Genomic DNA, 20941 nt, shown 5'->3' on the forward strand with positions numbered 1-20941 from the left:
CAGGCGCTGCCGCCCGCGTCCCGCGAGCTGCCTTTCTGGACCGACTGCCCTTCGGCGTCCTCGTCGTCTGTGCGACCGGGTGGGTCGGGGTCGCACGGAAGACCGCCTTCCCCACCTCCCACCAGCAGAACTTTCTCCCCGCCAGAAATGCGCAGTCCTCTCCGGGCCCGTTCCGGGGTCAGGGTGGGACGCAGGGAAGAACAGGCCAGCGCGTTCTCAGTTTGCACCATCCCCCAACCTGCTTCTCCCCCTCCGCGCCCCCTCCTGGACGGACAAATCTACCCTGGGCTCTGCGTGTAGCTGGAGCGCTGCCCCGACAAGGCGCGGAGCCCGGCGTCCTCCCTCTTCTACTGTCCCTCCTTCCCTTCTTCGGCCCCTTCGTGGACACACAGCGCTCTCTCTCTCTCTCTCTCTCTCTCTCTCTCTCTCTCTCTCTCTCTCTCTCTCTCTCTCCAGCGCCCCCACCTAGGAGCACCCCAGTGTGTCCTCAGCAGGGCCAGGGAGTGGAAGGTCGGGACACCCCTCCCGGATTCAGCTGGGAGCTGCGAGCTGCACAAACTAGGGCCCCGCGTGTGCGGCCCAGTCTAGTGGAGCCTGTGAGACCATCTAGAAGGGCAGCGAGGGGCAGGTCTGACTCCTCGGGGTTCCCTTGGTGCACCATATAAGGACAGGCACACTCTGGAAACCTCAGGGGCCAAAGGGTTTTGGGAAGAGCCTGGGTCTGCAGTTCCACCGCCCGAATTTGTATTTTTCCACCACCCGCAATGGTCCAGGGACCATTGCTTCAAACCTCTCCGAGCCTCCCTTGTTCCATCTGTAAAGTGGGGATAATAATAGCCGCCTCTTTCCAGGACTGCGTGGGAAGCGCATAGCGCAGCCCGGAGCCTAGGGGGCGCTCCACCCATTCAACTGTCATTGGCGTTCTTAAGAAAAAGAAGAGCCCCGCACAGTGGCACATGTCTATGATCCCAGCACTGGGAGGTTGAGACTGGAGGATTGCAGATTCGGGGTCAGCCTTGGTAACTCAGTGAGACCCTTTTTAAAATTAAAAATATAAAGGGACTGGGAGTAAAATGCCTCTGGATTCAATGAGAGAGGGAGGGAGAGGGAGAGGGAGAGGGAGAGGGAGAGGGAGAGAGAGAGAGAGAGAGAGAGAGAGAGAGAGAGAGAGAGAGAGAGAGAGCAAGTGCTGGGGATGTAGCTCAGAGGTACACCACCATTGGGTTCAATTGATAGCACCATACAAAGAAAGAAAAAAAAAAGGGCCTGTCGCCCCCTGGGGACCCTTTAGCAAGTCTCTCCTCCTTGTCTATGAGCAGTGCCACCTATGAAATACCCAGTTCTCATGTCCAGTTCTCATGTCCAAGGCTTGCGGGGACTCAGAGCGTCTTCCAGGCAACATCTAGGGTCTCGGTTCCCCCTCCCCAGGCGCTCAGACATGCCTCCGCCCTCCTGCAGGAACAGGCTTCCCAGGTGGCACTTGGGCCTCGGGATACTGCAGTCCCCCCTCCCCCCAGGGAGGCAGCGGGTCTACCAGGAGCCCAGGCCAGTGGACAGGGGGCGTTCTCTTCCAGAACAGGAGCCCCATGCTGGAAGGACCACAGTGGAACCTGTCTCCTGCCTAATGCCCTGGAACTCCACGAGGACATTCCCGTCCCTCAGTGTGCCTCAGTTTCCTCTTCTGGCAGCTCAATTTCGCAAGGAAGAGGATTAAAGATCCCCTTAGGCGGGGAGGGGTGCTGAGTTTCAGTGAATATAAAATACCATCAATTGTTTGCTACGAAAGGAAAAGAAAGGAAAAGCAAGCAACCAAGTAAACCAGGGGCCCTCGGCACCCGGCTTCACATGGCTGTATTCGTGAGTCAGGAAAAAGATGAATATACTTAAGTTGAGCGGCTGTCTCCTGCAGGTGAGGCTCCAACCCAAGAGGATCCAGCTCTGGGGCCGGCCCTCCTGGGCAGCCTCTCTGGAGGGTTCCAGAATGGGCAGAGGACAAGCGTGCTTTTGGAGTTGTGGGGAGAGAGTGGTGGGAGGACACGGCTGGCTCTGCCGGTGCCTGAGCGCTGACTGTGCCTTTTGGCCAGTTTCTGTGCCTCTCTCAGCTGGGTCCCTGGTGGGTAAAATGGGAAGATCTGTAACAGCCAGCTTTGCTGAGGTCTGACCCACTAAGGGCACTGTACGTGGGCTTTGCACAAATACGATCCTCGCACAATTGTCTGTGTGGGTGTTTTGCTGTGAGGCAGGGCCCCCCCGCTCCTCCACTGGGCTGAATCAGGCATGGGAAGAGAGGAGCCCTCTTTTACAGAAGCCCAAAGTGCTCAGGAACCCTTAGCTATGGGGATGGTGGAGCTAGGGGGGTGAAATCTGCCAGGCAGCCATGGGGCCACGGACTTGGGAATGGGCAGTCCCTTCAGACCTAGCTGGAGGACAGGAAGGGTCTGCAGGGGTCTCCAGGGAGGGTCTCCGGTGAGGTAGACCCACCATGTGTTCCTTCGGCCCAAGAACCACGGGCAGGAGGTGGATGGCTGGAGTCCCCAGTATTTGGATGGGGATATTGAGGCCGAAAAAGGGGGGAATGTGACCAGGGTCTGGACTGAGCTGCCCCGAAGCTGGGTGGTTGGCCTGACCTCCGCCCAGCTGGAGCTGACAGGGCCTGCAGCTCCCAGGGTGTGTGTGTGGGGGGGAGGGCAGAGCCTGCGCTCTCCTTCTGGATTGAGCATCCCATCAAAACCAGTGGGCTTGACGCCCACCCCCAGGCAGTGATGGCCCGAGGGGGCTGGCGTCTTTTCTCTTGATCCTGGAATATCCTCCAGCCAATCACCAATGCCAATCAGACACCGCAGTTCTGCAGTTCACAGGTCCTGAGAGGGCGCTGGGCTTCAGGGATGGGAAAGAGGGAGAGAGAGGGAGGGAGAGGTGCGCAGGGGCCCAGGGGACCCGAGGCTCACCTTCCCTGCTCCTCTCTGCATGTCTCCAGTCTAGAATGTCACTCCAGGAGGGAGTGATTCAGCCTGTGACTTTGATGATGGGCCGGTGACTGATAATTGCCCTAACTCTGGGACACCTGCCGTGTGCGGGAAGCCCGCCCCCAGCCCCCAGCATCGCTCAGTCTCACTGCCCATTGCAGGACAGAGGTCATGCTCTCTCCATTTTACTGACTAGAAAACCCAGGCTCCAGCACCAAAGAGCTCCCTGCTTTGGGCTCCAGACCCTGAGTGGCCCCAGCAAGAGGGTCTGGAGCCTTCTAGCTCTCCTGCCCGGTGTCTTCTGCGGGCCGGCGGAGCAGAGTCACTGTCCGGCTGGGCTCTGGGCAGGTGCAGGGCTACCTGCTGGCAGAGCCATCGTGTGGAACGCCCTTCTACTGGGGCCCTGGAGGGCCTGCAAGGGCAGCTTAGGGCCTCTGGGAAAGGGCGCCTCTGAGTGGCGGTCACCTCTTTATATCCCACATTTATACTCATTTATGCCCCCACAGCATCCTTACAGGGGCAGGTCATTCCCATATCCATTTTACACAGGAGAAATGGAGGCACAGAGAGGTTAAATAACCTATCTAAGGTCACACAGCTGGGAAACTGTAGCTGGGATTTCAGGCAGCCTGGCCCCAAGCCCACATCCCTGACTCCTCTGTTTTCATAGACCAGAATCAGATGCTTGAAGTTACAATCGTGGAACACAATTAGAAGCCTGGCATAAGAATCACGGGCAGGATTCAGAATGTAACAGTGTCATTCTGGGGGAAGGGCCCCCCTCTAGGGCACAGCAGCCCCCACTGCTGCCCCCTCCCTGCCTCTGGTCCCAGGTACCTTCCTGTCCTTCCCGGGCCTCTCCCTGCCGCCCACCCAGTAGCTACCGGGCCCAGCCAGTCCCATTAAGGATTTTCCACCTCCCCAAAAAGGTCCTAATGGCTGTCAGTCCTTGTGAGGCCTTGATTAAGCTCAGAGCTGAGGGCTCGGAGGAGATGGAGATTACGGCTCCCTTCATGTGGCGGAGCAGGACCGCCTCAGACATTCCTGCCGGCAATAAAAGCCACATGGCTTCCCAGCGTCGCCCTTGGAAAAGAAAAAAAAGCGCAATGCTCTGCGGAAAGAAATCAGCTATGTACTGTATGCGTGGCAAAAAACGGGCATAAGGGGCGGAGAACAGTCGGCCTTTCATGCTGCCTCTGATGGACAGCCACCAAGAGCGGCAGGGGTCAGGGCCCGGCTGCAGGCCTCCTGTGGGGAGGGAGCGGGCCCAGCCACCACTGGCTCGAAGAAGGGATGAAGCTGGGCTTGAGGCTCCTCTGCTGCCACCTGGAAGTCCACGCTGCCTGTTTAACAAGGTCCCCACATGCTCATTTTGCCTGGGCCACCCAAATTACAGATCCAGTCCTCACCCCTGGTCTCTGCCTGCCAGTGGCCACATCTCTGTTGCTGACATGCGCCCAGGCAGCGGGGTGGTTATTCCTAGGCACGTGCATTACCTGAGAAGAACTTCAAAACCACTTTGTGACACCAACCATGGTGGCTCCCTCCTGTAATCACAGTACTCGGGAGGCTGAGACAAGAGGATTGCAGGTTTGAGGCCGGCCTCAGAAACCTAGGCGGGACCCTCACTAACTTAATAAGACCTTGTTTCAAAATAATAATAAAAAAAAAAATAGGGCCAGGGGTGTAGCTTGTAGGTAGAATGCCCCTGGGTTCAGTTCTCTGTCTCCCTGTCTCTCTCTCTCTCTCTCTCCCTCCCTCCCTTGCACACGCCCCCCCCTTGCAAATGGAGCAGATAGATGCAGAAACTGAGGCAAAAAGGCGTCCCTGTGACAGGAAGTCTGGATTTGAACTCAAGTCGCCAGAATCCAAGTGTGCTTGGCCACTCTGCACTCCGAGGTCTTTCCTCTTTACCAGGTCCCTGGGCTGCTGACCAGCTGGGCCACGATCTTCTATTCTCAGTCAGCAAAGACGCCGCCGAGGCCAGAGGGTTCCGGTGCTGGGGGTCTCACCGTCCCGGCAAATCAAGGCCCTGGGCCGCACTGGGCCCAGGCCCAGCCTAGTGGTGGATTGCACGACTTGTGAGTTTACCCACTGTCTCAGGTGGGCCTGGGATGTGGCCGGGGCCCGCCCGCCCTTCTAAAGGTCTGCAGGCCCTTCCTGTGCCTTCCCCCACTCTGCCCGCCAGTTTCTTTCTGCCATCTTATTGTCTGGGAAGCGGTGGCACCTTGAAGGAGGATTTCAAGTTGGAGGCCAGGGTGGGCAACTTAGTGAGCCTGTCTCAAATAAATAAATAGGATGTGGGGGTATATCTCAGGGGTAGAGTGCCCCTGGGTTCAATCCCCAGTACCGCAAAAACAAAACAAACCAGGTCCTATAACTTGGGCACCTGGCTGCCAGTACCAGGGGAGCCATTCTGGGTCCTCACTGTGGAAGGCTGGGCAATCTCTCCCCTCTCTCGGCCTCAGACTCCTTGCAGGAGCTAAGTGCCTTTTGCACCATACCTGATGCCCTGGGTGCCCATCTTCAACATTTTAGAATGCCGGGGTAATCTACAACAGGTCTGTCCATTTTCCCATCCAGTGGCTGGGGAAACTGAGGCCCCGGGAGGGTCGGCGACTTGCCCACGGTCACACTGCGTGCTCACTGGCAGCCGGTCCTCCTCCAAGGCCGGGGTCTGCTGGCCCGGTGGCCTCTGCACCAGCCCTTGGACCCAGCATCTCCCGGATTCAGCTGCTCCTGTCCCGCCTGGAAGTCACAGCCAAGGGTAGGTGCCAGGGATCCTCTGCCGTGGCTTACGGTCCCCCTGCATCCTCCCTGCGGTTGTACGAAGAGGTGGGGCACCTGTGATGGTCGCCGGGGCCCCACGAGCGGGTCAGGGCAGCAGCTTAGGCCTCCTCGCTCTCCCGCTCTGTGCTGTGAGGACACTTGTCTCCTCTCGAGGACACACAGCAGGTGCCATCGTGGAACAGAAGAACTGGGCCCTGGGGCCCCTCGGAGCGGCACCCCAAGGCGCTTAGCCTGCTTCACCTGCTCTCAGATGTGCCAGCTGGTTCCTATTACCTACAAACCACAGTTGCAGGTGTCCCGTTACACAGCACGTGGAAGGGACCCACAGGCTCTCGTCAGCACGAAACACACCAGGCCTTTTCCCTCCCGTTACATTTTGGGTGTGTGGTTTTTCCATAGCAGCCCCTTTCCCAGGTTATTTAGTTGGGAAATGGGGAGGAAAGGTCAGACTGGAGGGCCTGAGGGGCCGGTGCGGTGGGCAGCAAGGACCAGAGCGTCCCCGCTGGAGCCCGGGCACACACGTATGCACACACATCGCTCACGGGCGATGCACATGTGGGCACGAGGACGAGCCCTCACGGAGGCCAATGCTGTCACAGGACACTGCCAGCTGTGAGACCTCAGTTAAGTGTTCACATGTGTGGCACGCAGCAGGAGACGCCATCCACAGACACACCGGTGTGCACGCAGGGACAGGCCCATGTATAGCTGCACAGACGCACCGCGAGGCCATGTGGACCCAGGCGGGTGACGCTGGGGCTCAGGGCTCTGGAAAGAAGGGCCCCCAACCAGGGCGGTTCTGCTTCTAATCATAAAGACCTGGGCGGCTCCTCTGCCTGGGGCTTCCAGACCGTTCCCCAGCAGGAGCATTGACAGTCTCCTTCGTGTCCCCCGAGGGTGAGGACAGCCTGCCCTGCAGCCTCAGCAGAGGGTGGCAGCTGGGCCCCCAGGTGGCACGGGCTGGATTCAGGTTGAGGTTGAGTGGGCTTGGGCACAAAGCTCAGAGCTCACTCCTCAAAGCTCAGATCTTTGAGGAGTGAGGTTAATTCCTGCTGCAGCAAAGACCCAGAAGCCCAGCGTGAGCGGGAACTCAGGAGCAGCGGCCCTTAGACAGGGGTCCACCTGAGGCCCCTCTGTTCAGGCCCCGTGACACCCCAGGGACCTCGGCTGGGGAGGAGGACTGAAGCCACGTCACACGTCGAGCTATGAAGGCAACTGGGGACTTGGTCCTGGAGCAGAGCAGGCCTGGGGGCAAGGGCTGCACTCGCAGATTTATGGAGAGTCCCTGGTGGAGGGACCGCATGGATCTGGGGTGGAGCCGCAGCCTGTGGGTGCTGGGCTCCGTGAGGGAAGAGAAGTACCCAGAGCCAGCGAAGGGAGGGAGAATGAGGGGCAGCCCTCCTGCGTAGACAGCTCCCGCCACCAGAGGAGCTCAAGATGAGATCAGGACATTGTGGAGGGAGTTTAAGTGTCAGATAGGGCAGGAGGCTGGACCAAATATGAGTGTCTAGCATAGGGTCAGCTCATGGTGGATGCTTATTGAACAAGAGAGAGAGAGGGAGAGAGAAGGAGGGAGGGAGGGAGGGAGGGAGAGAGAGAGAGAGAGAGAGAGAGAGAGAGAGAGAGAGAGAGAGAGGAGAGAGAGAGAGACAGACACTCTACAAAACTCTGCTCCCAAGCCAGCCATAGGCTCCCAGTCCCAACCTGGGCATCTCCACCTGCCAGCTCTGAGACCTCAGGCCTTCCCAAGCCTCTTTTCACATCTGTAAAATGGGGGAGCAGATCACTTTCCACCCTCTGCCCCAGCACAAATGCCATCCACAGCTTCAGGGGCTCACACCCTCTCCTGTCGGCGTCTCTGCTCTTGCAAACAGAAAATGACACTGCGCATAGCCAACAAGAGCAGAGTTCCTATGAAAACCGGAACAGGGTCCCCAGCTTTCTCCCCCAGAGCAGGAGCTGGAGAGGGTTCCACTGGAGAACGAGTGCTGGAGGGAGCCCCAAGATCTTATCAGTGCTTCATTTTTTCTGAACCAGGTGAAGGATACATGGATGCCTGGTTTAGTACTATTTCACAATGCTGATATTTCATATTTTCTTCTGTACTTATATTTTAAAATTAAATCTTTTAAAATATTTTAGCTGGGTGTGGTGGTGCATGCCTGTAATCCCAGTACTCAAGAGGCTGAGACAGGAGGATTTCAGGTTTGAGGTCAGCCTCTGCAACTTAGTGAGATCCTCTGCAACTTAAGGAGACCCTGTTTTAAAATTAAAAATTAAGCTAGGTGTGGTGGTGCACACTGTAATCCCAATACTTCAGAGGCTGAGATGGGAGGATCACAGGTTCCAGACCAGCCTTGGCAACTTAGTGAGCCTTCCGCAACTCAGCGAGACCCTTTTTCCAAATAAAAAATAAAGTCGAGCTGGGCGCAGTGGCACACCCTTGTAACCCCAGCACTTGGGAGGCTGAGACAGGAGGATCGCACAGGTTCAAAGGCAGCTTCAGCTACTTAATGAGGCTCTCGGCAACTTAGTGAGACCCTATTTCCAAATAAAGTATAAAAAAGGTATGGGAGGATAGCCTGGAGGTAGAAAAGCCCCTGGGTTCCCCCTCAGTACCACAAAAAAATATAAATTAAAAAAATTAAAGCCAATCTGGTGCTATAGCTCAGAGGTAATATGCCCCTGGGTTTAGTTCAGAGGTAGAATGTCCCTGAGTTCAATCCCCAGTACCAAAATAAATGAATAAATAAATAAATATTTTAAAAGGAAAACAAAATAGAAAAAAAGAAAAATCCTTCCTTCCCCCAAACCTCTGGTATTGGAGGAAATGGACAAAATTGCTTAAATTTGCAGAGTTGTACAACTGTCCATGTTGATTCAGAGTTGGGTGTGTTTGTTCTTTTAAGTAGTTAATTTTTTTGTTGCTGGGGCAGAACCCAGGGTTTCCTGTGAGCTCGGCTCACACTCTACCACTGAGCTACACCCCAGCCCAGGAAGTATTTATTTTCGGCCAAATGGCTAGATTGTCCTGTCAGCTCACACTCACAGACTCATCCTCATCCTGGCAGCCCCCACCGGTGGGTGTTCCTAGGAAGCCAGCCTCTGCACAGCGAGCCCCCAGCAGCACTCCTTAAATCACACAGCCCCACGGGTACACAGGAGGGCCTGCTGTCCAGGTGAGGAGCTGGGTCTCCTCCTCAAGCAGGGAGGGCCGGAGCCAGAAAGTGAACCAAGGTCTGTGGATGTTGAAGCCCTGCCCTGTTGTCTGCAGGGCTCTGCAGAGCCAGCCCCCTCAAAGCCAACAGCCAACGCCGTACACATTGCTGCGTATTCCTTCATTTAATCCTCACGGCCGCCTCTGCATGGCCATCACCACCCTGTTATAACAGGAGGGATGCTGAGGCCCAGGAAGGTTCGTATCTGGTCCAAGTTTGCAATAGGCCAGGCGAGTGTCAGAGCTGAGCCTGGACTCCACGAGGCAGGACAGAGCTGCAGCCCAGGTCCCCAGCGGACCTGGCCACCATAGGCCAGGAGGGTTGGGGCAGCCTGGGCGGTCTGCTCCCAGAGTGACGTGGACCGTGCCCTCAGCCGCATCCCCTCCTCCTCACCGTGGCCCTTGGGAGAGAGGTGCTGAGGATGTGGGCAGGTGCACTAATCCCTGCCTGGCAGCCCGGCCTCAGCCCTGGTGCTGGGCTGTCTCTGTCATTTGCTGTTAGCCAAAGGCCTCAGGTCACTGGCAGGCACGTGCCAGCTCGCTGCCTCCCCGTGAGCCTCCCTCAGTCAGGGCTGGGCTGATGGCCTGGAGGCCCCTTTAGCCCAGGGAGGCCTGGGCTGTCCCATCCCTCCCGCCCCCAGGGGAAAAGACTTCCTACCCCTGTCTCTGGGGGCCTCTGCACTTAGACCTGGAAGGATGGAGGGAAGAGAAAAGGAGAAGGAAGAAACAGGCGGCAGCGGCTGCGCTGGAGTCACATAGCACACGTTTATTGAGCACCTACTGTGTGCCCGGGTTTGTGTTAGGTGCTGGGGATAACAGTGAGGGATAAAACAGCCAGAGGGCTCCCCGGCACTTGGATCTAGCAGGTAAGACAGAAGACCAACAAGCAGGCAACCAGGCACACCCAGATTAGGTAGTGACTTGGGACACCACTGCCAGCAGGCAGGGGTAAGGGACTGCAGGGGCCGGGGCGGGCTGAGGGGCTGGGTGGACAGCTGGTGTTCCCGGGGCTGAGCCCCGAGGCCTGCAAAGGCCTGCACGGGGAGGGAGGGAGGAGGGAGCGTAGAAACTGGTGTCCACGCCGCTTTTCTGCTTTTACTGCCAGTGTCCCAGCTTCTCCTTGTTTTATGCTTTTTTTTTTTTTTTTTTTTTTTTTTTTGGTGGTACTGGGGCTCCTGGAAACCCTTCTCCAGGCTACACTCCCAGACCTATTTTATATATATGTATATATGAAACAGGGTCTCTTAAGCCAGCACAGCTGGCTTTGAACCTGCGCGATCCTCCTGTCTCCATCTCCCAAGCGCGGGGATTACAAGCGTGCGCCACCACGCCCGGCTTGGTTTTTGCTTTTGCTTCTCCCACATCCTCCCTGAGAGCCAGAAGGAGTGTAGGTAGCTCTACTTGTTGAGGAAATTAACTGAGGCTCGCGAGGGGCGGGGCGGCTGGGCACGGTGGGGCACACCTGTCATACAGCAGGTTTGAGGCCAGCCCCAGCAACTCAGCAAGACCTTGCTTCAAAATAGAAATAAAATCCGGCTGGGAGGTGCAGCCTGGAGAGAGAACGCCCCTGGGTTCAGTCCCCAGCACAGGCGCGCAGGGCCTGGGCGCTGCTTGGCAAGCTCGGCCTTTGCTTGGGCTGCCCAGGTCCAGGCGGCTTCCACTAGGCTCCTGGGCCTCACAGGGCTGGGCATGTGGGCTGGTCGCCGGTCCCCAGAGCGGAAGGTGCCGCCCTGATTGGAACAAGGTGGCGGCCCAGGGAGCCCGGCGGCCGCATTGATCTTGCCCGGTGTTCCAGCCACTGGGCGGGGCCGCGCCGGGCAGACAGCCGGTTTCCCCAGGTGTGGGGACGCCCCCGGGGAATGGCTTTTCATGTGGTCGTGGGGTAGCCATGCCACCCAGCACGTGGGGAGGCCCGGGCGTCGGGGCACGCCGGCCATGGGGGGAGGCTGGAGACTGGGAATCCCACAGCAGCAAAAAGTCCTGGTCAGATCAGACGGGGGTTCCTGTCGAGGGGGGGCGCCTGGCTGAGCGCTGCTGTGCAGCTCCACTCCCCCCAGCCGGCCTCACTGTGCCCAGCAGGCGGCTTCTGGGACCATCGCCCACTTACAGATGGGGAAACTGAGGCTCAGCAGGGCTGAATAACCGAGCCACACAACCGTGGGCTCTGTCCTAGAACCAGTCTAAGATGCTAACACTGGGGTGGGGGCTTGAGGACCCTCAATGTTGATGGAGATGGCTGATTGGTTCCCTGATGCGGTGGGCAGGAGAACATGCCCCTCCACTCCCACCTGGGGGCTGGCAGGGGTTACTGTGAACATTTAAGACCTGGGGGGGGGGCTCAGCTCAGTGAAATGGGGTGGTTCTGGGGGGCAGGGCTGGGGTTGGGGTTAGGGTCAGGGATGACACCGATTGTCTTCCAACCAGCCTCCATGGGCTTCTGCACCCTCATCTTCTGCTCTGCGCCTGTCACCAGCGCCCCCAGCAGGGCAGTCACACGCCCTGCCATAGGGCCTTTGCACGGGAATTGTCTCTCTGGCTGGAGCACCCTTCTCTCTGTCAGCATGGCTCATCAACACCTCATTCAGGCCCCAGCCACTTCCTCCAGGAGGCTGTCTCTGAGCCCCTGTGGTGAGCAGAATGCCCTCCAGGGATGGCCACATCTTGATCTCCAGATCCGTGAATACACCATCTCACCTTTCAAAAGGGACTTGATAAAATTTGAGGATTGGGCTGGAAAAATTATCCTGGATTAGGAGGGGGGGAGGTAGTCACAGGGGCCTCATGAGTGGCAAGGGGAGTGGGGCAGGGGAAGCTAGGCAGACCAGAGACACCAAAGGATGAACAGGACTTGGCCCAGGCTGCGGGAGCTGAAGGGGGAAGGAGGAGCCAGGAGCCAAGGAAACCTGCAGCCTTCACCTTCAGTAGCTGGACGAGGCGAGGCGGGAGCGGCCCTCCCAGCTGCACGGAGACCCCTGCCGCGCTCAGCCGCAGAGCCCGCAGAGAAGGCATCGGCCTGCCCTACACTCCCGTCTGTGGCAGCCTGTGATAGCGTGGGAACACACACCTCTGGTTTCTGCCCGTCGGCTCACTCACCACCGCACCGCCTGAAAAATCCTTCCTTTCCTTTTAATCTTCTCTGCCCCTGCCGCAGTCCGCTCTGGGAGAGAGGGCGCTTTGGTTGTTTGGTGTTTCGTTATCAGACAGAGCGATGGAACCCAGCAAACGGAAATAAAGAACACCCGGTTACACTGGATTTCAGATCAGTAATGGAAAGTTGTCCCGAATACTGCAGTTTATATGAAGTCCAGTTAATTCGGGCGTCCTGTACTTTTTTTTTTTTTTTGCAGGTCTAGGGATGGAACGCAGGGGCGTTCTACCTCTGAGCTACACCCCTTGCTCTAGTTTTTATTCTTTATTTTGCAACAAGGTCTCACTGAGTTGCAGAGGGCCTCACTAAGTAGCTGAGGCTGTCCGCGAACCACGATCCTCCTGTCTCAGCCTCCCGAATGCCGGGATGACAAGCGTGCGCCACCACGCCCTGCAGGTGTCCGTACTTTATCTGGTAATTCTCTCCCCCGGGCTGAAACAGTTCTCTGGTATATAGTAGGTGTTCGATAAATGTCTGCTGAGCCAGTGGAAGTAATAGATGGATATATTAACATTCATCTCTAGCTTGAGACTTCTTTCCGGCTTCTGGAGTGCCTGCAGGATGAAGTGTAGGCAACAGCAAAAGACAGAAGCAAGCCGCTTCCCTTCCCATGTGGCGCCTGCGGCTCCTAGTGCTTGACAACCGACAGCTCCGGGCTTGTAGCAAACTGAGGCCATCAGCCCATCTTCCAGATGAGCCAACTGAGGCTTGGGAGCTTCAGTAACTTGCTTAGAATAACGCAACCATTGAGCGGCACAGCTGGGCAGTTCTATGCCCTCAAAGAACTAGGCTCATGGAACGTTCTAGCTGTATCTCCCCATCGCCCTCTCTCTAAGAGTCCGCAGTCTTCCTGAGGTAGGCCCTACCTCGTGCTCTGGTTCCTGAACTCCTGCTCATACGCTAAAGCCCCGTCCTGATTTCCCCTTTTGTGACACCATCTCCGACACTCCCATGTCCCTGTCCCCGTGTATCGCAAGGACTTGCTGCTGAATTCTCTAGACTGTGATCTCCCAGGGTCAACCTGGGTCACTGTCAGCTCTTTGGCTCTGGAACTCAGAACCGAGCCTGGTTTCAGGCTCTGGAACATTTTAAACTGAACAAACAAAGCGGAATGAGCGTGGGAGGAGACCCACGGATGCGTGAACAGACGCCGGCCTCTCCCACGAGGGACCCGAGTGTGAGTCCCTGGAAGGGGGGGGCAATTCCTAACCCCCCCATCTCTTAAAACAAAACACATATTTTTCTGAGTTTGGAAATAATACACACTCATTAAAGGAAAATTGGAAAATAATAAAATTACGAAGAAGAAAATTAAAACCACCCATAATTCTGCCACCCAGAATACCAGCTAAGGCTCGGGCTCGGGCCTTCGGGTGTAAGTACTGTGTGGGTAGACTCGGCCTCTGCCACTGCCCCGGCCCCTCCTGGCCTTCCCTGTCTTTTAAAATGTTGGGAATATATGGCACAAACTGTCGGAAATCTGCCTCTGACACTAACCGGCACGCTGTGTGTGTCCCCAAGTCCCAGAGCCTCCTCATGGCGGCGGATGTGCGGTGCCAGCGGGCACACAGGGCGCAGGGCCCCTCGGGCCGGGCTGCCGGCTGCTCGTGGTGTTTCTGTCACGGAAGTGACACTGACGTGAAGTCACCGCAGGGGAACCCTCGCATGGAGTCGCGGTGTCGCCCCTCATTTATGCCCCAGGACATGCCCCACTCGGGACACCATCCGGCCACCCGCTGTGGCTCTGCGGCCCCTCTGCCACCGGGAGCCTCGACAGCCCCGCTGGGCCAGAAGCTGGGCGGGTGCCGCTTCTTCCAGGGTCCAGCCGGCCAGATGGCTCCTGGGCCCCAAAGGCTGCGTCCCACGCTGGGAATATGCATCATTCGGCCATGTGACCACAGGATGGGCTCGCTGTTTCCCTCTCAGAAACAGCCACGGAGGTCACCCCGAGGTGAGAGTGTTCACGCCCTCAGGCCGGGTGGACCTCACGCTTGTTCCTAGATCGCAGAGCGTGTGGGGCACTGCGTGCCTCCCTCGGGGAGGGGGGCGCCTCCCAGCTCACATCACTCTCAGTGGCTCAGGTGAGGTCACGGAGGATCTTAGGCCCACCCCGAGTTGGCAGGGACAGGTTTTGGCCTGGAAGCGGGGAAGCAGGTTCCTGGCCCTGTCCCGGCTCCACGCTCAGCCTGAGCGGCCCTGCACCTCACCTCCTCCACCTGTGGGTTCGGATCCAGACAGGCAGCAGTCAGGGCTGAGTCAAAGTGAGAGAGACCCCTGGCAGACAGCCGCCTTGCTGCAGGCCGCAGGGCTGTCCTCAGGGGACGCAGCGGTCCCAGGCTGGGCAGGGAGGTCGGCTCACCCCAGCCCTGGCGGATGACAGCTATTTTTTAACCAACCCCACAAGAAGAGGCCAGAAATGAGTTCAGGGGTTAACCCAGCCCCCCAGGGGACCCTTTTTATTTGCATCCCTGCCACCCAGGGAGCTGTGCAGGCTTCTCCAGGGCCCCTCTGAGCCTCCGGAGCAGATCAGACCCTCACCGCTGGCCGGTCCCTGGGTGGCCCCACTTGCAAGGCGAGGACTGACCTTGCTGGGCTCCCAATCCATCACATTAGCCCAGAGAACGGGCGGGGCCAAGGGCCCGTGTCTGTGGCCCCGGCGAGAGGAGCAATTCCTGCCAGTCTGGAGAGGGCCGAAGCAGCCCCCCTGCAGCCTTTCTTGAGCCCACTGCCAGGTATCCCCAGTTCCCCCAGTCAGGGTTCCTAAAACACCAGGGTCTGTGGCTGCCGGCACAGTGTCTGAAGTGTGCTCACATCCGTGCAAGGCTGTGTGTACATTTGCACACGGATGGGATGTACGCACAGGGCAGGAGGCCCCAGGGGACAGCGGGCCGACTCGGGTTCCTGTGCTGGGGCCGCTGAGCCGAGGTTCCAGTGTAGCTGCTGGCACCTCCAGGACCCCTTAGCTGATGCTGAGCTAACTTAAATGGGGCTCCAGTGGGGGTGGGCAGCGTGCGGCAGGGGTGCACAGGGAGTGGAGGGGCGGTGCAGGGCAGGAGACGTTGCGGGGGACACGGGCACTAAGTGCTCTCAGGGCCTCTGGGCAGCGGGGAGCCTGGTGGATGTTTGTGGGGAACTATGACTAGCCTCCTCTTATTTATTCTCTATTTAAACAATAGCGTTAATAAATAACATTGAGTCCCTTACCCCCCACTCTGTCCCCATGATACAAATGGTATGAACGCAGTGAAGAGCTTGCAACATTCAGAAAACACAAGAAGGATCTTGAAGCCTGAATCTTATCACTGGGTGAACGCTGGGGCTCAGAGCAGCGGGGACCGCGGGGCTCACCTTGACCCCACTCGCGGGGGTCCGAGCTGGGGCAGGGCCTGGGTGAGCTCCGCCTTCAGTACTGTCTTAGTAATTCTCTAACAACCTGGGGAGTGGGCACTGTGGCTCGTGCCCTTGGAGAGGGGGAGAAACGGGGTCAAAAGAGGACTCCTTCAGAGTCTGCCCGCTTGCAAGGGTGAATCCCCGGCAGGACCTAGGGAAGAGGGAGCCAGGCCCCGATGCACGATGCACGTTCTTGGAGCCGGTTCCCCAGTCGTGGTTACTGAGAGCCCTCCCATGGCTACGCACCAAGGCCCACAGCTGGGTTCCCTATCCAGGCTGTTGCAGGCCTCCGCCCTGGTCACAGCTGACCTTGTTCACCAGGGCACACCAGGAGCTTTGCCTTGGCCACCATGTGTCCAAAAGCCAAGGTTGGGGGCCAACAGGGAAGCACTTGGCCCCAGGGCAGGCCCAGTTCGGGGTGTAAACACTGAGGACTTCCATGCCCCCGTGCTCCCGCACTATGGCCACCCCTGCCGCCTGGACCCCCAGGAGGCTGGAGGAGCGGCTCCTCCCTCCTCTCACTGGAACAAAGCCATAGGTCAAGGGTGGACGGAGCAAAGCGGGGCAGAACCCGGGGTTTGCTGACTGCCGCTGCACCCAGGTGCCCTCTGAGCTCAGCCCTGCCAGGCCTCTGTTCTGAACCTCAGCTTCCCCACCTCTGCCCTGGTGAGGAGAGAGCTGGCATGCCTCCAGCGCCTTCCGCAGGACCGTGTCCCGGATCACCGCCTCGCTGCCTCGGCTGTCAGAGGACTGCAGCCCCGTTTCTCAGCTGAGAACCCCCGAGCCCAGAGTAGCGCTGGCTCGGCAAGAGACTGCCGAGCATCTGAGCGTCTCCTCTGGATGTGGCTGGAGGACACAGGAGCCCAGCTCACAGAAGCCACCGGCTGTTCCCAGGCAGGGAGCCATCGGGAGGCAAGGGCGACTCACTCACAGCTCCCGTGCTGGGCCGAGGTGGCAGGCTCCGGATGCACACTTCCTGGGTTGGAACCCCAGTGGGGTGATTCTGGGCAGGTGGCTTAACCTCTCTGAGCCCTGGGGGATGCATTGAGCAGATACGAAAAGCACTTACGCGGTGCCTGGCACACAGTAAGCGCCGCGTCAGTGTTTGTTGCTAGTAGCATGACTATTTAAGAGTTGAGTCATTATCGTTGCTATTTTTCCAGACAATGCTGCATTGTTACATTTAGATTTTGTACTTTTCCCATTTGTATTTAAGATCCAGCACATTTTCCTTTTAAGTCTTGTACAATTTCCTGGGTTGTGGAAAAGATAATTTCCCTGGACTCACAGTTTCTATAGCACAAGCTAGATTTATTTATTTATTTATTTATTTATTTATTTATTTGTATTTTTTGGTGGTACTGGGGTTCCTGGAAGCCCTTCTACCTCCGGGCTACACTCCCAGACCTATTTTTACATTTTTATTTGGGAACAGGGTCTCCTAAGCCAGCGCGCGCGGCTGGCTTCGAACCTGCGCGATCCTCCTGTCTCTGCCTCCCAGGTGCGGGGATGACAAGCGTGCGCCACCACGCCCGGCGATTTATTTATGTATTTATGTATTTATGTATTTATGTATTTATGTATTTATTTATTTATTTATTTATTTATTTATTATTTCTGTACTGGGGATTGGATCTGGGAAATTCTACCTCTGAGTTACACCCCAACCTTTTTTTTTATTTTTGCAGTACTGGGGATGGAACCCAGGGGCATTCTATCTTCAAGCCACACCCTCAGCCCTATTTTTTTATTCTTTCGTTTGAAACAGCATCTCACTGAGTTGCGGAGGGCCTCACTAAGTAGCTGAGGCTGTCTGTGAACCGCGATCCTCCTGTCTCAGCCTCCCGAATGCTGGGATTACAAGCGCGCGCCACCACGCCCGGCTTCATATTTTTATTTTACAACGCGGCCTCACTAGGTTGCTGAGGCTGTCCTCCAGCCTGAGACCTTCCTGTCTCAGCCTCCCAAGTACTGGGATTATGGGTGTGTACCACTAGGCCTGGCTAAAAGCTACATTTAACAGCTCTCCCTAGAGCCACTTACCCCAAAGTGGGCTGAGTGAGGAGAAGCATTCAGAACATATTAAAGGCTCTGAAAAGTTAGGCCGCACATGGCTGGACACTGACAGCCATTCCCAATCTTGGCTGGCCTCGGAGTCCCTTCATCCCCGCTCAGCACATGACATTGTCTGATGTTCACTCTTGCCATGCCTCCCTGGCTCTCTGGCTTCTAGGACACGCAGGCAGAGCAAGGGCTGCTCACAGCAATGAGACGTTCACACCGCAGAAAGTGTCTCCAGCGGCGTGAGTCACCGCCTGCCTGGTGCCGTGGCCCCACCTTCACCGTCTGATTCCGTCCCCACAGCAGCCCGGGGAGGTCAGTAGCATCCACGTTCCCACTGTGACGGATGAGGGGACCCAGGTTCACAGGGGTTGAGAGGCATGCGGGCCGTGGGTGGCAGATCCATAGCTTCTGACTCTAAACCCACCGTCTTGCTCCTCTGCCCTGGTCCTGGTCAGAAAATAGATCCACCCTCCTGTTCCCTGTGACATGCTTTTAAAATATCAGAGTATATTAAAAGCTCAAAGCCGGGCGTGGTGGCGCGCGCTTGTAATCCCAGCATTCGGGAGGCAGAGACCGGAGGATCGTGGTTCATGGACAACTTCAGCTACTAAGGCCCTTCGCAACTCAGTGAGACCCTGTTTCAAAGAAAATAAAAAGACTAGCCGGGCGTGGTGGTGCGCGCTTGTAATCCCGGCATTCGGGAGGCTGAGACCGGAGGATCGCGGTTCGCGGACAGCCTCAGCTACTTAGTGAGGCCCTCTGCAACTCAGTGAGACCCTGTTTCAAGATAAAGAATAAAAAATAGGGCAGGGGGTGTAGCTTGGAAGTCAAATGCCTCTAGGTTCCATCCCCAGATCTGCAATAAATAAATAAATAAATAAATAAATACTAAAAAATAGGGCTGGGGGTATAGCTTGGAGGTAGAATGCCTCTGGGTTCCATCCCCAGACCCAGAAAAAAAAAAAAAACTTAAAATGTTTAACAGTTTTCTTCTGACTACAAATGCAATACAGGATTGGTGTGCACAGAACCCTTCAAACATTTTGAGCTGGAAAATGAAAAGGTCCATGTTCTCCAGGAGCGAACCTGGTGAACAGCCGGGCAGACACTCTTACATCCTCAGGCCCTAACAAGGTCGCCACTGGCCACACGTGGGTATTTAAATTAAAATAATTAAGATGAGGTTAGGATAAACATTCAGTTCCCCCACTGTGCTCAGCCACATTTCAAATGCTTAATATTCACGGACAGCTGGTGGTTACGGTGTACAGGGGCGTCGACACAAAGCATCTCCCCAGTGTGGAGTCCTCTTGGACACCGCTGTTCTAAAGTCTTCCCGGACATATCCTGCCTTAAATATATATGAGTTAATATTCATGTGTGTGTGGTGCTGGGGGTTGAATCCAGGGGCGTTCTGCCTCTGAACAATATCCCCAGCCTTACTTATTTATTTATTTATTTATTTATTTATTTATTTATTTACTTATTGTTTAAAACAGGGTCTCACTAGGTCGCTGAGAGTCTCACTACTTGCTGAGGCTGTCCTCAAACCTGCAATCCTCCTGTCTCAGCCTCCCAAGTACTGGGATTACAGGTATGTGCCATCACGCCCAGCTATAACTATTAATATTCATAACATTCTCAGATCTGTCTCTGTGAGTTCTCATACACGGAAGGGAGCCAGCCACCTCAGAGAAGCAAAAACAAGATATGGGAGAAAAATTACCAGAAGGAAATATACTGATGAATAGTGGTTTTCTCTGGGTGTTAAGGTTGCTGATTTTATTTTTAAGTTTCCTAGATTCTTCAGGTGTTTTACAACATAAAAAGCGCAGGGGCGGGCCTGGTGGTCGGTTCACGTGCTCACGTGTTTCCTAGTGACTGGGTCTGAAACCTCCAGGGCATGATCTCACCTGAGGCCTCCCCTGTAATTCTTGTTTTGCTTTGGTTTTTGTTTTTCTGGTGTATTGGGGATTGAACCAGCGGCATTCTACCTCTAAGCCATACCCTAGCCCTATTTTGTATTCTTTATTTTGAAATAGGGTCTCACTAAGTAGCTGAGGCTGGCCATGGACCTGTGATCCTCCTGTTCCGGCCTCCCAAGTGCTGGGATTACAGGCGTGCGCCACCACAACCGGTCACTATTCTTGTTTTTCTTGATTTTTTTTAAAATTGTGGACGCATGAAGAATGGAAGCCAGCTCAAGTCAAAATGATGATACCAAAGAAAGAAAGGCAGACGGGACGCTGCCGGGGGCCCCTGCTTGCTCGGCTTCATGTCCTGAAATTCATCACGAGTTCTGGAAACAGGGTCCTGCATTTTCATTTCGCACAGTGTTCTGAAAATGATCCAGCCCACACCGGCCCTGGGATCTTCCCCAGGGTCAGTCCCCACTTGGGTCCTCTGATCTCTACCTTGTCCTGGTCAGACTGGGTGTCGTTAATGTGTCTGAGAACAAGTGCGCCTCAGCTTCCCAGATATGTGTCTAGAAACGATAAATACAGGAGTGGAGGGCAGGCGGGGGCCTGTGGTCTCCGCTCACACACGGCTGCGTGCTTCGGTGTGCATCTGCGCTGGCCTCGTTCAGAGAGCGCCTTGTGCACCGCGGGATGCGGGTCCACACCCCTGCCCGGCTCCGTCCTGCCCGGACGCCTCCTGCCCCGTAGCCGGCAGCCACTCTCTCCTCCGGCCTCCGTCTCTCCTTCGCCTCTTCCCCTGCCTTCCCCTCTGCCCCCAGCACCTCCCTTCCCTCGCCTGTTAGGCCCTCGCAGACTCCAGGAAATGCTGGAGAAGGGCCTGAAGGCGTCAAGAGGAAGACCCAAGTCACCTGGCCTGGAGGAGTCAGGCCAGGCTCCGGGAGGCATTCCTGGGGGAACTTATCTGGCTTTGATGTCACACACCCCGCATGAAGCTGGGCCTCCAGTTACCAGTGACGTGACCTCGGGTGAAGGGCCCTTCCCTTGGCGCAGCCTCAGTTTCCCACGCCACCCCTGCAGGGGTGATTGCAGAGGCAGGAGAGCCGCTCGCAAAAGAGCCCCGCCGACCCCGGTGCACAGGAAGCCATCCCAAGCGGGGCTGCCTTCTCCCTTCGCAGACCTTTCCTTAGGTTTATTTGCAGGAGGTCACACAGCTCGCTGGGTTGGTTTGCTTCCTCTTCTAAGCAAGGTGGTGATGTCTCCACGGAGCTGCGGTAAGGATTTAGAAGCAAGGCACGGCAGGAAGGGCATGGGCAGGAGTGGGGTGGCACGGGGGGGGGGTCTGGAGCAGGCTACAGTCTCAGGGCCCTGGAGTCAGAGCAGATTCTGTGTCACCTCGACTGCAGGGCTTGGGCAAGGGCGGCCTCCTCTCTGGGCCTCAGTTGCCCCA

The 20941-nt window shown here is 56.6% G+C and overlaps 1 protein-coding gene across 1 annotated transcript in view; it reads right to left on the reverse strand.

Annotated features, from left to right (window-relative positions):
- RUNX3 (RUNX family transcription factor 3) overlaps positions 1 to 20941 on the reverse strand; it is a gene marked incomplete at both ends in the record, with an annotated part of 55869 nt that overhangs the window by 26066 nt on the left and 8862 nt on the right. The gene's annotated exons all lie outside the window — the stretch shown is intronic.

Source organism: Muscardinus avellanarius (genome assembly GCF_963383645.1).
Source record: "Muscardinus avellanarius genome assembly, chromosome: 3".
Taxonomy (NCBI): domain Eukaryota; kingdom Metazoa; phylum Chordata; class Mammalia; order Rodentia; family Gliridae; genus Muscardinus; species Muscardinus avellanarius.